This window comes from Meleagris gallopavo, chromosome 6 (assembly GCF_000146605.3).
Source record: "Meleagris gallopavo isolate NT-WF06-2002-E0010 breed Aviagen turkey brand Nicholas breeding stock chromosome 6, Turkey_5.1, whole genome shotgun sequence".
NCBI classification, from domain to species: domain Eukaryota; kingdom Metazoa; phylum Chordata; class Aves; order Galliformes; family Phasianidae; genus Meleagris; species Meleagris gallopavo.
In genome coordinates, this window is record NC_015016.2 from 5573320 (window position 1) to 5590084 (window position 16765).

The following is a 16765-nucleotide window of genomic DNA, read 5'->3' on the forward strand; positions in this document are numbered from 1 at the left end:
TTTCCCTTTCCCCTTTCCCCTTTCCCCTTTCCCCTTTCCCCTTTCCCCTTTCCCCTTTCCCCCTTTCCCCTTTCCCCTTTCCCCTTTCCCCTTTCCCCTTTCCCCTTTCCCCTTTTCCCTTTTCCCCTTTCCCCTTTTCCCTTTTCCCTTTTCCCCCTTTTCCCCTTTCCCTTCCTTCCCCCCTACCCCCCCTACCCCTTTTTCCTTTTTCTTCTTTCTTTCTTCTTTTCTTTTTTTTTTTTTTTGCAGTTTGCAGTTTGAGGCCTCTTGCAAGTATCCAAACATGCATCCACACACAATACCTGCCCATGCTACTAATTTTAAATTCCTAGCCTGGACAACATCAAGAAGTAAGAGATTGTTTAAAAGAAATATACTTAGAAATAGTGACAGTGGGATTACAGGCAGGGGAAACTCCAGTGTGTCAGATCTGTTGAGAGGCTAAAAATATGTTCTCTCTTTAGAGAGGAGGAGTGACTGGCAAATAGTATTAATCTGAGACAGTCTGAAGCAGATAGAGGGATTATAAAGCGGTTCATTTGGGACTGCAGGATTCATTTTCAGTCACTCCTTTGCAAAATGCTCAGTGACTCCCATGTATCTGACAGAAGGGCTCTGAAAGCAGTGTGAAGACAGCAGGGAGGGACTTTAGCCCAGTTATGCACAATTGTAAATCTCCAAGCAGAACATCATTAACTGTGCTCAAGTGACAGCCAGGATTAACCTGGCTGAAACCAAACAGTACAGAAATATGCAAGGCTGAAATCAAGTGCGTCCCAGAAACCTGCTAGGGTAATCTACCACAACAACTTAAGGCAAGGGAAGTGAAAAGGTTGAGTCCTACCACTCTACAACACTCATTCATTAGGTTTTCCTTGTTTTGCTTTGAGAGATAGAGAGGAGAAGGAATGCAGAAGGGCACCTTTCTTGATTTTTGCTATCTGCTAGGCTGGGACCCAGCAGCAGCACCTTCTGGTGACCTCCATTGCCCCAAATAGCCAGGAGCTGCTGAAATTGGTGTCTGGGCTCTGCAAGGCTTTTGCCAGGACCAGAATAAATCATTCAAAGCAGTCCCCAGGGGAGAGTTTGAGGTCATGGAAAAGCGATGGAGGAGGAGAAGGAAGAAATGTGTGCATGGTTCTGAGGAGGTGGGTGAAGCTTACATGCTCTGGGCAGCCATCCCATGTTGCAGAGCACACAGGCATGTTCTTGCACAGGATAAAAGAGAGATGCCTCAATTTCTGCTACAAGGAGGTAATGAAGGATTATTGCTGCTACACCACTTGCAGGGACATTTGTTCAGTTGCTGCATCGGGAGCTTGTACTGTTGTCTTATTTTTCCCTATTTTTTTCCCATGTGCTCCTAGGAAAAAGAATACAGCTCCATTTCCTCATTGACACTGTGTCAGATACGTGAAAACAGCAATGTGACCCCTAATCAGCCTGTACTTCTCTCCAGGCAGAGGAAAACCTCCTCTTGCCTCCTCATCCTCACTCACTATGTTCTCCACTACTCCAGCCACTATGATGTTCCTCTGCTCCAATTGTTCTGATCTTCCCTGAACTGGGAAGCCTGAAGCTGGACACAGTAATCTAGATAGAGCCTTAAAATGTTCAAGAGAAGCAAAAATATACTTCTGAGGGCATGTTGGCTGCTCTTATCCTGTTACAGGCAATATGTGATAGACTTTTGTTGCCATAAGGGATGTCTGTAGACTCCTGTTCAACTTGTTGCCCACCATGACTCTGTCTGCAAAGTCAGTCCTCAGCCAGTCCTGTTATTTGGAGTTACTCTGTCCCAGGTGCAGAACTCTGCATTAGCTCTTGGGGCACCCTGTGGAGTGCTCATATCTCCAGATGAATTGTAGTCATGTCCTCCAGTTCCCCTGTTTTCAATGCAAGTAGCTGGCTTTTAAATGTCATGTGATATCTGGTATGTATGGCTTCTGAGATTGAAAAGCAGGAAATTCAAAAAGGTCATTAATTGACTCATTGGGTTGTGCCTCTTCCCGATGAGGTAACAACAAGAGATTCCCAGTGAGCACATTAACTAAAGGATGAGAAGAAACCTGACTTTGGACATAATCAAGAGAATACCCTACAACACATTTTTTTTGTAAAGTCCAGTCCTATTCCTCTATATCTTAAGACTGGTCCAACCAGGATTTTTAAGGAGTACTTCATCTTCTCCTTGCCATGTGTGATTTGGGAAATGGAGATGCGCTGTACTGGTGGTCCTGGTGACTTCTCCTCAAAATGAGCAAGAGAATTATTCTGTTGTTCAGGAGCTGATCTGGGACTACACTTTGACGTGCTGCTTTCCCCTGGTCAGCTATCAGATATTAAGTAAGCAGCATTTAATTCTGACTGACAGATCTGAGTGCAGGTTAAAGTTTCATCATGGAGTTTAGCACATTGCAGTAATTTAAAGAGATCCTGAACAAGATCATTTCACTCAAGCAAGTGATCATATTGGTTTTGCATTCTTCCAATGCCTTAATCTTTGTTCCTTAACCTTTCTCCACTTGTTTACTTTGGGAAAAGGAATTTACTGTACACTTTCTTGCCTTCATTAAAAGCAGAATCATCATAGAATCATAGAATATCTTGAGTTGGAAGGGATCCATAAGGATTAGAGAATTGAACTCCTGGCTCCTCAGAAGACCACCCAAAAATCAGACCACATATCTGAGAGCATTGCCCAGATGCTTGTTGAACTCTGGCAAGCTTGGTACCACAACTTCCTGGGGAGGCTGTTGCACTTCCTGACCACTGTCTCAGTGAAAAACCTTTTCCTGATATCCAAGTAGCACATCTAAGCTATGATATTAGAGGACCTCAAAAACCATCTAATCCAACCCCCTGACATGGGCAGAGACACTTCCATCCAGATTAGGTTGCACAAAGCCCCATCCAGCCTGGCCTTGACAAAACTTCTAATCTCCAAATTACAGTATTTGCACTGGGAGTATGGTGCAGAGGGGCTTAAATGGCCCTACTGGAGTTGGCCAACATGTGCTGGAGCTCATTCATTTCAACTCATCCATTTGCAGTCATCCTACAGTAGCCTTGTACTCAAGACAAGCAACATCTTTAGGTCAGTCCACTGAAAAAAAATGCTCTAACTGTTCCCCCTAGATTATATGTGACAAATATTTTGAGTTCATGCATATCATTATCATCAGTGCCTAATCTCATCCGTCACTCTTGACATACTTGTGAGCTATGATGATCAACTCATGGTGTTCCTAATGAAGCCGAAGGGATTGTTCAAGGGCCAGTGTGGTTATAATTTCAGGGTGCTCAGACAGTGTGACCAAGATAACGTGGGTGCTTTTTCTCTCCAAGCTCAGCTGTGCACAGAAGAGAGGCTTTCACTGAGTTGTCAACGATGAAGCAAAGTCTTTTGTTCCAATTAATATAGAGCTGACTACTGCGTGGGGAACTCAAATCATTCCTTCAAGTATGAATTACCATACAGCTGCAGAGGGATGTAATCTGCTACTGTGCTGCCAGGTCACCTACCTCCAGTAGATGAGATGTGGATGAGGTTCACATGTGAGTCAGTGCTGGATCGGCAGCTCAGCGGATTAAAGTACTTCAGTGGAAATATGCTTCCCAGAAAAATGTAGCCTCCCAGAGTGTGCATCTTCCTGAGGAAGTACTCCTTTCTTTCCATAGAGACTCTTTAAAAATACAATATTTAAAAGCAAACAAACAAACAAAAAAACCTAAAAATCTGGGTTTTTTTTGAGGAAGGAGGAGCTTTTTAAATAAAACAGGAAAATTTCCCAGCGTGAAGCAAATGAGAAGACAAAGACTTTGAAGTGAACATTACTCTCACAAAGGGGAAAGCTGAAACTTGCTTCTAAGCCCTAGCTCTGGAAAGATGGTTCAGTGGAACTGGAATTTCATTCCAGAGGGAAAAATCCCATCAAAACTCTCTGTTCTTAAAAATAATACTTCTCCTGAAATGGCAAGCTTTTCTTCTAACTTTTCAATTTGGCATTTCCTGGGAGATAGCATTACTTATTTTCATACAGTGGAATAATCCAAGTAGAAATGGGGGTCACAAAACATGCTATTTCTGCTCCAGATATAAGCAGAAACATGGACACACAGTGCTTAGGTCAGCAGCCTACTTTTGCAGCTGGAGATGTTAAATATTATTATTTTGAGCGTGCCATTATTATTTTTAGTACATACTGTCCTACCACCAGCCTCACCTGTTTAACCTCATTTCCAACAGCTTGTGTAGATGGAGGGGTATATACAGTCTATACTGACTGCAAGCTTTACACCTGTCTATTTGGGCATCTGCTTTTTATTTGACCTACAGGATAGGCTCTCTACAACTGTCTCTTTCCATCCATCAAGCATTCCAGTGATGACTTGACCAACCAGAGAGATGAGTTTCCCAGTTCCCAGAACAAAGGTCTTGGAGAATGACAGATCTCCTGGTCAGATGTGCCAGGATGCTTCAGGTGGACAGAAGAAAGGAAAACTTTTCTCACTGGGTTTTAGGAGAGAGGACCAAATAAAGCCCTGTTAGATACAAAGTGCAGGGCCTGAGGCTGGTTTCCTGTCCAGAGCTGAGTGATTTCCTACTTAAAAGCTGATTAATCCAAATGCTTTTCAATTTAGAAGGCAGAGATCAATCAATAATTATCCCATTTAATCCCAACATAAATCCTTTAATTTTTTTAATTAAAAGCAGCGAAGCACCACTGGCTGGGATACACCAAATTGCATTAAGCCCTGGAGTCCCAGGGGAGAGGCACAGGCAGCAAATCGTGCATGTGATTTTCCTCTTTCACTGCTGGGTTTAATGGCTGTTCTCTGCCTCCTGGTAGAAAATGATGAGCTTGGGGATGTGTCTGGCAATGAGGAAGCAAATTAGATGTTACTTCCAAGCAAGCGGTGACTCACAGACCAAAGTCTCCTTTCTGAAAGGAGAACCAGGAACTGGGACCTTTACCAACTCCTGTCTTGCAACAGGGCTCATCAACAGAGATAGGATCCACAAGATTCTGAATTCCTAGCTTCATAGGAGCACTATCTGGGCAACTCATAAATCTGGCTCTCCATTTAAGGAACCTAATATTACGGTATATGTCACTACCTGCAGCTTATAGCTGAAGTCTCTCTTCATGGCTAGCAATTATCACAGTGTAATTATGTCTCTAATCAATTATTTAAAGGAAACTGTAAAAATATCCCCAGAGCTATGTATTAGCTGTCATCCAATTGCACAGCCACTGTGCCAGTAAACATGGCAGGACAGCCACAGGTGCATGGTAAATACCTTTGTTTGCAGCTTTAATTTAGCAGTTGAATTATGAACATTGCTTGTAACTGGTTCTCAGATGCATCTCAGTACTACCTCTGTTGGTTTGAGTAATTAAGCTGGAGTCACACCTTTCTTCTTGATGCCAAGGAAATCTTCATTAAATGGTTTTTCTATAAGCGCGTTCCCTCTACAACTTAATGGTAGAGCTTAATTAAAAGTGCCACTAATTAAATCAATCTGGGCTGAACGGCTGAATATCTCTCCTGTGCTCCTTACCCACAGTAATGGGACTATGGAAAGGGTCAGAGGCTTGCAAGATTGGAGGATCCGTTCTGAACATAAATAAATTAATTAATTGATAATAATAATAAAGGCTGTGCCTAATCCCCTTCCTCCTCCTTCAGCTCAGTGTGAACACTACCATGCTTTGAAAAACTCCAGAATTAGCTGAAAATGGTGATGCTGCCCATCACACAGCAAGAGGATGACATATCCTTACTGAAGGGAAGGCCTTTCCATATGTTTACTCCCAGCAGATGCATCCGGTAGGAACAGCATCCCAGCATGACTCTCTGCAAGCCAGACGTGAAGAGTAATGCTAGCAGAAGCAAATGCAGCCAAAGCCATGAGACATTCCCCTTGGCTTTATAGACCAGCTTTCAATGTAACAAAACTGCAATTTTTCTCTTACTCTAATCTGACAGCATTTTAAAGATTTCTTTAGATTTCAAAAAGCTGTTTATATTGACCTAAAAAATGAGTTTGCAGCACTGTCCAGAGACAGTGATATCTTCGTTGGCAACCACTAAACCAGGGACTGCATTTATTGCTGCCTATTTGCTGGTTCCAGTGCTCTGTCTTTGAAGCGTGTATAATTCAGACATCTCTGTAAAAACAGCCCTTCCTTTATTCTTGGAGTCTGAGGGTTTATTTTCTGCCACCTGTTCTTTGAAAGGCTTTGAATAAAGTGAAGTTTAATTATCCATAGGAAAAAAAAAAAAAACAACTAGTTATTTTCTGTAGTGCTCAAGGATTGAAATGATTGTCATTTCAGAAAATAAATGTCACACTTGGTGAAAGCGAATGTTGTGGGAGAGCTACACAGTGCAGACATCCCCTAAAGCATTAAACCTTACCTTAGATATGCCACAGGAGTATTTTGGATGTCAGCAGAGGCTAGAGCATCTTTGAAACTCCATGGACTACCAGCGGTGTGCTGAAGATCAAACCCATTAATTTGAATGCTATGCGCTGGTCTGGCCCTCACCTTCTCTGCTGAGGAACATGATTCATAGAATAGAATCATAGAATCTTTAAAGTCAGAAATGAAAAGTTAGAAATGAACAGTAACATCGTGTGGCCCAACTGTCAACCCATCCCATCGTGCCCACTGAGCACATCCCTCAGTGTCACATCTCCATGGTTCTTGAACACCTCCAGGGATGGTGACCATCCCATCCCCCTGGGCAGCCTGTGACACTGCATCACCACTCTTTCTGAGAAGGAATTTTGTACTGATATCCAATCTGAAAATGCCTCTCTTGACAACTGGTGGGCCATGATAATGCTACTTAACATGGCAAGTCATGTGCTGTAGTGGCTCAGGGATGGGAATGTTTCAGTGATGATCCTCAGCATGTCCTGGGGGAATAGCAGTGTTTCATCTGGCATTTCCATGTGCATCGTCTTCCTGAAGAGAAAATGTATTTAAAAAGAAGAATTCAAATTATATGGTGGCATCTCAGGCAATCATTAGCATGCAGAAACAGAGCCCTGTACATTAGAGGAAAGATTGGGAATTGTATTGATGGTATTTCTGTTGCTTTTGAGACTGCACAGGATGCTGAAGAACAGCAGGAGTTACCACCAGAGCTGTGGTCAGAATCTCAGCCATAAGCAACACCTGTTTCCACCTGCCCTAGACTTTGGGTGTCAGCATTGGTATCCCTGTCTCTTCCATCATTTCCTCCTCAGATCACTAATGCCCCAGGATTAATGATTCTGCCGGCTCACTTAGTGGCAGGGGAATGTTGCTGGGAACGGCGGCAGCTGCTGCAATCATGCTGGAGATACTGTGTAAACTCATTAGTTGTTATCAGCTTGGTACTACTTACCCACACAGAGCTGTCCTGGCAACACTGGCACTGGGTTTTATCATGTGCCTTTTGGAAATACCAGCAGCAGAGTGGGTACTTTTGTTGGAAAAGGTGAAGGATGCACACAGAAAGCAATGAGGACTGAGGTGAATGCTGTCATAGCCCCATCCAGAATCTGAGCTTGGTCTCAACTGCAGTTCTTCCTCATGTCTGTGTGAATGTGTAACAGAGAGCTCTGTGATACCTTGAGAGCACAGCTGTTGATGTCTGATCCTTGAACTTCTGAGGGATGCAAGGACAATTTTTAGTCCTTTTATACCAAAGTTGTAACTGTGGCAGAAGCAGGCTTTGGCACTGAACCTATTAAAGCAATGAATCCACAGTGCTAGGAAAAGTCAGATCCACCCCAGATCCTTCCTTTGACCTCCATCCCATGGAGAAAAAAACCCTCTAATTGGTGAGTCACAATGACACTACACGGAGTTGTGTCCATAACAAAGCCACATCAATTCAGACCGCCATGTTCAGGCAGTCCCCTGTGCCAAGGACAGCAGCGGTGCATTTGGTGATGGGCTGGGGAAGAGGACAAGTGTTAATACCTTCAAGCAAGGGTCACTTGAGTTGAGGGGGCTGGCAATAGCTATCCGAAGTTGTGCTGCTCCACTGCCGCTAGCGCTCCAGGAAGTTTCTCTGGGGTCTGTCAGAGAAACACCTACCAAATAAATGTCCATTACCAGCCCTGGCTGGCAGCCAGGGAACTGGGTTGTGCAGCTGCACACCATGCTGACAGCTTTGCCCTGCCCCTCCAGCCCGGCCGATTAGGGATGGCTGGGGGGAGTTATCCTGCAACACATGCCTTAATTGCAACATTAGCCTGTAAGAGGAGCTGGAGCATATTCCCATTTAACCACAAATGACTAAATGCAATTTAAGAAGGTCACTATGTTTTTTTTCACTATTTGGGAAAAGAAAAAAAAAAATCTAACAATACTGGGAAATCTGTTTCAGATAAGGTGTTGTGTAAAGTCAATTTGCATTCTGGCACAGATATACATCAAGCTACAGCAGCTCACAGTGTATCTTTTTCACTTACCTCCTATCAGAAAGCCTGTGCCTATAGCTTTAAGGTGAGTCCTCTGTCCCTCCTCCTTGTTACATCATCCATAAATGCTTTTTCCTGACACTTGTTCTTATGAGAATAATAACCTTCTTGCCTGTTTCACAAATGCAAGCATCTCAAGCTGTATCACTACCCAAGGCAGCCTTGAGTTACCTTGGTCCTGACACTTCTAGCACCTTTTCATCTTTCAGGATCTGTTCTGTAAAGTAAAAGAAATTTCTTCTTCTCCATGCGTGAGTCAGTCTGCAAGGACATCAGCAGGACACCTCTCCTGGTGAATAATTATGTTAATGAGTTACACTTTCAGTATTTCTGGCTTTTACTCCTTTATTGCATCTCCTTTCAGGCTGGATATTACAAACAATTTCTTCTCAGTGATGATGCAGTGGCCCAGGGAGATGGTGGGGTCACCATCCCTGGAGGTGTTCCAGAACTGTGTGGATGTGGCACTGAGGGACGTGGTCAGTGGGCATGGTGGGGTGGGCTGGAGTTGGACTATGTGGTCTTACAGGTCTTTTCCAACTTTACTGATTCTGTGATTCCTTGATGTTTATTTTAGGTAAAGTTGAATGGATATCCCTGCTATCTGAATTTATTTCGTTTGTTGACCTAGCATGGATTGCAGATCTCAGAAATGGATTTTAAAGATGTAGAAAATCATCACTTTTATTGCTGCTGGGATCACACCTGCCTTCAGGTGAGGCCCAGTGGTGCCACCACAGCTGCATAGCACATGAGGACAGGGGCTGACCTTCTCCTGAGCTGTCTCATTCCTTTGTACCCTTCATATTTTTCTGATATTAGGGAAAAACCATTCATCTTCCATTTTTTTCTCATTTTTTTCAGCATTTATGATCATATTTTAATCACTAGACTCCCAAAGGCAGGGCTTTAAGTAATACAAAACTATTGCAGAATAGGTAAATAAGTAGCAAGCTCTAACAGAGCTCCTTCACCCATGCTTCTCACACAGCCTAGTGGCTTCTATTTCTTCTTCCCTGATTAAGAGACTCCATTTTCCTGCTGAAGCGGTTTTATCCCTTTATTTGGCGGCCACAAGGATTACTTTGTTTAGCAAGCAGCAGCCATACTGAATTACCACACCCGCAGGCACTCGCTGCCCTTGTGCTGCCAGCATTTTCACAGGATGTGGAGGGAATTTTTCCCATTTTAACACTTGATACCGTGCTCCTGGTTTTACAAACATGCCAGATACCAATGCCAACACAAATATCTGATTTGCATTCGGTAACCTTTGCGTCTGCGCCTCCTGAGAATACATTTCCCGACTTTGTATCACTTTATAAAATACTTACAGTGAATGGACAGTAATACACAGATATTACTGCATGGAGCAACCATCCGATATGTAGTCAGGAGTTCAAAGAGGATTAAGGCTCTCTGGCAGCAAGCAAGCCGCATTACTTGTGTATGTAGAAACAGCCACAGCTGCTCTAACTTTTCATGCACCAGAGTTATTTCAGTGTCAGTGCAGGATTGCTCTGTGGTCTTACCTCTCCAAAAGCTGTTGACCCATATTTGTTGTATTTTGAAGAATTAATGGTTCTGGGGTTAGGACAGGCATCCTGCCTAGCAGGAAGGAAGGAGGCTGTTGGCCACTCGGGGTGCAAAACTTTATTGCGTGCATACAAGGCTGAATTCAGGGTCTCCATCTGGACACCTACTGGCTATACCACATAAAAGAGATGAAGGACTTTCAGGGCCACTGGATGCATTTTCTGGTATTTGGACTGGAAATGTTCTGAGAGAGAACATTTCTGCAGGCTCATTTCAGTTGTGTATTTTTCTATTAAAAAAATAAAGCAACTTTCCTGGAATGAGAGGTGATAGTGCAGAAAGGAATGACTGTAGAATAAGGTTACTGGACAATAATGTGTGTTCAAAGGAGATGATATCTTGGAGCAGTGCAACAGCTTTTGATAATAGAAAACCAGAATCATAGAATCACAGAATCACTAAGGTTGGAAAAGGCCACTAAGATCACCAAGTCCAAATGTCAACCCATCCCCACTGTGCCCACTGACCACATCCTCAGTGCAACATCTTCACATTTCTTGAACACCTCCAGGGACTCCATCACCACCCTGGACAGCTGTGCCACTGCATCATTATTCTTTCTAATAAATTTTTCCTGATATCCACCCTGAGCCTCCACTGGTGCAACCATTACTGGCCGTAACATCTTGGGTTCTTCCATCTCCTGTCTCCAGAGCATTATTTAGATGCTTGAATATAGAACAGGGTGTCCAGAATTCAGACAGCATCACAAGAAATGAAAACTGCCTCTTGCGGAATCCTCAATTATGGGAACAGTGGTTTAAACCTTGATTAACAATACAAGTTCCTGCTGGCTGTCAAGATGATTGGGGCACAGAGCCTCTTGTTGTCACTTTGATGGAGCATTTCTAGAAAATGACTGTCAGGGGAGCTTGTCCATCAATGTGGACTTTCCCATGTGGGCTGGCAGATATTTTAATCCTCACCCTCTAGTCCTGGGGATGTGCCCCTGTCCTGCACTGCCCATTTAATTCTACAGTGCAAGTTTGCACTGGGATTTTTAAGCTAGAGATTTTTGCTCCCTCATCGTATCTCCCACCAGAAAGTGCAACATGCTCATCGTGATGGGGAAAATGAAATAACAGAGAATCTAAACTTTAATGGGATTAAACAATTTAGGCATATGTTGTGTTTATTTATCTTAATGTCTTTAAGGCTGAGTGAATGTTATTCCCTCTGAGGATGTCCACTTCTCTTTTGGCAGTGGATAGTGTCATTGCAGTGTGGTCTGTTCTTTTTCTGCGACTTATCCAAGACTGAGATTCTTGCAAATGCAGATCCAAAATATTTTTAATAGGGAAGTTTTCTCTATAACTCAGCTACCAGGCCTGGCAACGATGTCCAGTTTTCTGAGCACAGCCTCTAAAAGGCAGGTAGCCCATCTATGGACCTGCTGGGTTTCTCCACTGTAGAGTTTAATTCAATTTAACCGTAGTGGTGAGGTTTCAGAGTACTCAAAGTTTATCACCTGCTTTAATAAAGAAGATCAACGTGCTCTGACTAATCCAAGGGAAGGTTCCTTCAGGGGTTAGAACCCCTGAATCAGATCAGTTCATGGCTCTGGGTATCTCACCTAAAACTGAGTGTGTCAGTCCAGAATAGCAACTCTTAACTCAGTGAAAGTCCATAGAAGCAGGCAATTTCAGAGAGCAATTCCCCTTGACAGTCATATTAGGAGAAGACAAATCACCCTGTAGAGGTACCTATTTCTCTCCATTAACTTAAAGACAGCCTGGAGTGATAGTTCAGCTGAGGTCCCTTGGCTGAAGAGTCTCATCCTGGCTCTGTCCATGCTCTTGTGCTCTTGGAGCAGTTACAGGTGCGTGTGACTGACATATGTACTGTGTCTTTCACATGAGATGATTCGCCGTATGGCCACCCTAAGGACTATAAGTCAAGTCCAAAGACTTTAGGGTCTGCACTCATGCACTACATGCTTGGACTCATACCTGCATTTTGTTATCTTCCCAGCCAGCTGAACTGCTCTGGAATGGCTTCAAAATTCAAGATTTACCCTTCTAAATCTTGGTTTCCAACCAGTAAAGTAGGAATGATTGCATCCTTCCAGGGGTCTTATAAGGGTAAGTATAATCAGGCCTTGAGAAAACCTGCTCCTACAAAAGCCTAAAAACGTCTATCTGCCATTTTCAGGAGTGCCTCTGACAGGAGCCGCTGGCATGTGACTATTCGGGAAAAGGGCAGCTCATACCCCAGGAAGAAAATTCTTAAATGACTTCGTTGAATGTTGCATTAAGTTTGTTGTGCTGCTTTTTTTGGATTATGTAAAGTTTAAACTAATTTTTAACAGAAGGAAAGTTTTAAATCCCTGTATCCTTCCCTTGTTGTCTGTGAAGATAATCTTCCCACAGATAAGCCTCAGACAGATGTTTATCTTAAGTGCATTCCCATGCTGGATAATACTGGAAAGTTGGAACAAAGATGTCAAATCACCTTATAAAAAGCCTTTATGTCAGTGCTCAGTTCTATGATACTGATGCAAGGCCCTTGGTGTGCTGAAGATCCAAATTAAATAATAAAAAATGTTGTGAAGAGCCCACTACAGAACTATACCCCCTGTTGATTATCACAGAATCACAGAATGGCTTGGGTTGGAAGGGCCCTTGAAGACTACCTAGTTCCAATCCCTCTGCCCTGGGCAGAGTTGCCAACCCCTACATCAGGCACTAGATCAGGTTGCCCTTCAATATCACCCAGTCCGACATACCTCACCAGAATAGGATGTTCAGGGCCCATTCAGCTGCCAATGACCATGAACTCTTTAGCCACCTAAGATCTGAAAACAATATCCCATAGCCCTGTCACCACTGGGCAGAGAAGGCCAAAAAAAGTAGATCTGGTCGAAGCAAGACCAAGCCTTTGTGACTTTGGATACACAAGGATTTCTGCAAACAACTAACAGAAAGGGAAGGAGAGAAGGTAGATGATGAAGAGAGAAGTATGAAGTAGAAGACAGAAAAGTTAAAAATAAATCGGAATGAGACTGATTTATGCTTCAGGCTTACAGGTTAGGCTCATATAGGTATGTTGTGGAGAGAACAGGCAAGTGCAGGAAGAAGTTATGTCATGTCTTTTTCTACCTGTATCTGTCCTGGTGGACTGAGTAGCAGATTGAGGCAGAATCTGTCTTAACTTGAAAAGACCAGAAGGGATTTTTTGGAAAAAAATAGAGTATCTTAATATAAGTAATGAAGGAAAGAAAAAAACATATGGAAATCACAGCTAAATCAAGAGCTGCCAATAATTCAATAGGGTTATATGCTCAGTATTCCAATTAAAAGTTGCATCCCTAGCAGCTCCTTTAATCATAGAATCACAGAATTATTTGAGTTGGAAGGGACCCTTAAAGGCCATCTAGTCTAGCTGAAGGAAGTGCTGTCATGCCTACATCCAACTCAGAATAGAACAGTACAAACATCACCTTAAAATGCAATCTTTTAGTTACGGTGAGTTGTGAATCGAGTTTCAGCTTTCTTCCTGCAGCTGGCCCAATCTCACCTCACATTATTGCCACAAAAAGAGCATGGCAAACACTCATTACCTACAATAATGAAAAAGGACAAGGGAAAGCTTTTGTAGCTCGGAAGTTACAAACATACAGCAAAAATGATATTTGCCTTTAGGGGAAACAATGCAGGAATAAGGTGTGAGGAGCAATGGGATGAGGTAGCCTTTCCCCTTACAAACTGTCCTTACTACTTGCCTAAAAAAGTAAGCATTGACTGCAATGATTGCATCATTGGCTTTTTGAATGTCTAAGGCTATTTTCTGGTGAGCTGCATAGGACCCCTCATGCTCCTTACCAGTCTGATGCTCATTCTGATCTTGGCCACATCTCCATCCCAAAGCAGCAGGGAAGAGGAGGTGGGGGCATGGTTACACAGACCTGGCCATGTCAATGCCCTGTTCAAATTGCAAAAAAAAGGGCAGAAAAGAGGAGTCAAGGGTCAGCCACAACCTACCCTCCCTCCTACTAAATTTTGCAGTTCATCTGTAGACCACCTCTTACTTCAGTGTAGAAGAAGCTCATCGAGCTGTGTGGGTGCATATCCATCACATCCCTCTGCCTATAATGAATTTAGCGGGGGAGCTTGTTTTGATAGAAGAAGATCACAGAGATATGTTGGCAGGAAATGAGCAGCAGGGAAGTCTCCAGGCAGAGACAGAAAGGAGGAGGAGGTGTTTTAGGTAGCACCATGCACGTAGGTGTGAAACACATTCATTTTCCAGTTCCAAATTGCAGTGCACATATTTTAATTATACCTTCCTGAACTTACCCAAACAAAAGCCACGAGAAGAGACTTGTTCTTGTTGAAATATTTTTAAAATACGAGCTGGGTTCTGCTTCTTGTGTTTTTGAGCTCTCAGAGTCGCAGCAGTGGGATGAGATTTTACAGATGACACAACTACTTGTTGCATGCTAAGAGGGAATTGAGGCTGAGTTCACAATACTCACTGCAGGCAGATTTGAGCTTGTTTTGCCAACACTGAGCCAAATAATAAAAGATAAAATGATACAATAATAAAACAATAAAAGGAGCCCAATGGACACGTTGGTACTGGCATGGACACATGGCCCTACACTGGACTATGCAGGACACACCAGCAGTGCAGAGAGCTTCTGTCCCCAGTTGCTGGGCAGTTCTCCCTCTTAGCTATGTGCAGCACCCAGGATTGTCCCTTTCCCTCCTTAAACCTGAATGGACAATCTGAGATGCTTTTCTCTCCCACCATTCCCACAATAAATCATGGCTAGCCGTCAAGGCACCCAACCCCATTAGGTCTCTGCATAGCTGGCTTTAATCAGCACTCTCCTGCCAGCCTCATGGACATGGTTATATCAGGATGGCAACAAAATAAAGAAAGAAGCAAGCAAAAACTGCAGCCGTCAACATGGCCTCTGTAGCTGCCTTGTGTGCTCTGGCTGTCTGGCCTGAAGCATGTATACAGACTGTTTCCTAAGTGCCCTGATAAGATTGGGGCTCCAGAATGTGTTGTCCTGAGAATGCTTGCTGCTGTTTATCTGCCAGCTGAAAAACTTTCCAAAGTTTCCCGGCCATCAGCCCTGACACCCCGATTCAGAGCAGATGACAGGCAGACGAGATACCAACAGCTTTCGTGCCTCGATGTGATACCAAAGTGGCTGAGAACCCAAAACCTTGTAGCGAGCTGTTGAGGCAGATCTGCTGATGTGGTGGTGGCTGCTGAGACCTGCCACTGCTGTCTGGTGGCATCCTTTGACACGTGTGGGACTCATCCCCTCCTGAGACCTGCGGCATCCTCCCACAGCTGGAGATTGGGAGGCAACTTTTGGTTTCATGAGCCACCCTATCCACCCCTCTCCTCTCTTCCAAGCTGTCAGATGCAATTTATGTGGGAATTTCTAAAGCAGAGAGCTATAATAAAGAAGGGGACTGACTCTCTAGCAGTGTCTGTTGTGATAGGAGAAGGGGAAATGATTTCAAACTAAAAGAGAGGAGATTTAGACTGGATGTAAGGAAAAAGATTTTTACCATCAGGGTGATGAGGCACTGGCACAGGTTGCCCAGAGAGGTGGTGGATGTCCCATCCCTGGAGACACCCAACATCAGGCTGGATGGGGCTCTGAGCACCTGGTGGAGCTGCGGGTGTCCCTATTCATTGCAGGAGGTTTGCACTAGATGTCCTTTAAAGGGCCTTTCCAACTCAAATGATGCTGTGATTCTATGATTCTATGATATATGCAGCATCAGTTTCTGAGTGCATATGTTATTCCAATATGTATGTGCTTAATGTGATGGATATGGGGAAGATGCCATTGTGGTGGGCATCACTGTTCTTCAAAGAACAAGCATTTCTAATTGCCACTGGGTAGTGACTGTTTTCAAGAGGAGATCATCACTGAGGTTTGCCACCTTCCATCAACCTGTCTCTGATTTGCTGACATTAATTTGGATTATAATCTGCTGAAGCCATTTATGGAGGGAAATAATTTGTGGATTTATTTCTTCCTTTCTCTGAAAAAAACAACAACCCAACAACTGAGTAAAACTTAATCTTCTTACTGTATACATCCCTATAAATCCTTACATACTCAGCGGGGTGTTGTGCAGTTTAATGGCTTAATTAGTGAAGGTTTATAAGGCTCTTCTGATATCCCCGTGTGAAAGGTGCTGTAGAAGCGCAAACTTATATTTCTTCCACCAAGTTAAGAATAAGTAACCAATAGAAAATATATATTTATTTAGGTAGGTGAAGCATTTTATAACCCTTCCAGAGCTCAGGAAAACTCAAAGAAGAAACCAGACCGCTCAAAGAAGGAATTTGACCTCTCAAAGAAAAAATGAGACCGCCTGCTGCTCTAGCGATCATCTGCTGACAGCCCCGGATCTTTCTGGTAACCCATGTGCTATGGGAAGGGAAAGCATTTTCTACAAGAACCCCAGTGTTTGTCAGCCCTACAGGGTGGTGAAATGTGCTTGGCAGCAGGGCTGCCCGCTGAGCCCCGCAGTTTGAATTCCAGACGCTGGTAGCACTAGAGAAACTGTACAGAGAATCCGGACTTGGGGACTATTTCTGGAAGTCCCCCTCATCCCACAGGCTGAAAATAGAAATAAATGCCCCAGGTCCTTGGCGAGCAAGGTAGCAAAAAACCCCACTGGATCAGGTTCCCACCTATGTAAA

At 43.5% G+C, this 16765-nt stretch overlaps 1 long non-coding RNA gene across 1 annotated transcript; it reads left to right on the forward strand.

The window, feature by feature from the left end:
• Positions 1–8424: 8424 nt before the first annotated feature.
• On the forward strand, positions 8425–12634 carry LOC109368374. The gene is made up of 3 exons (XR_002116363.2): positions 8425–8513; positions 12056–12165; positions 12236–12634. It is a non-coding gene; the product is annotated as an uncharacterized LOC109368374 (long non-coding RNA).
• Positions 12635–16765: the final 4131 nt, after the last annotated feature.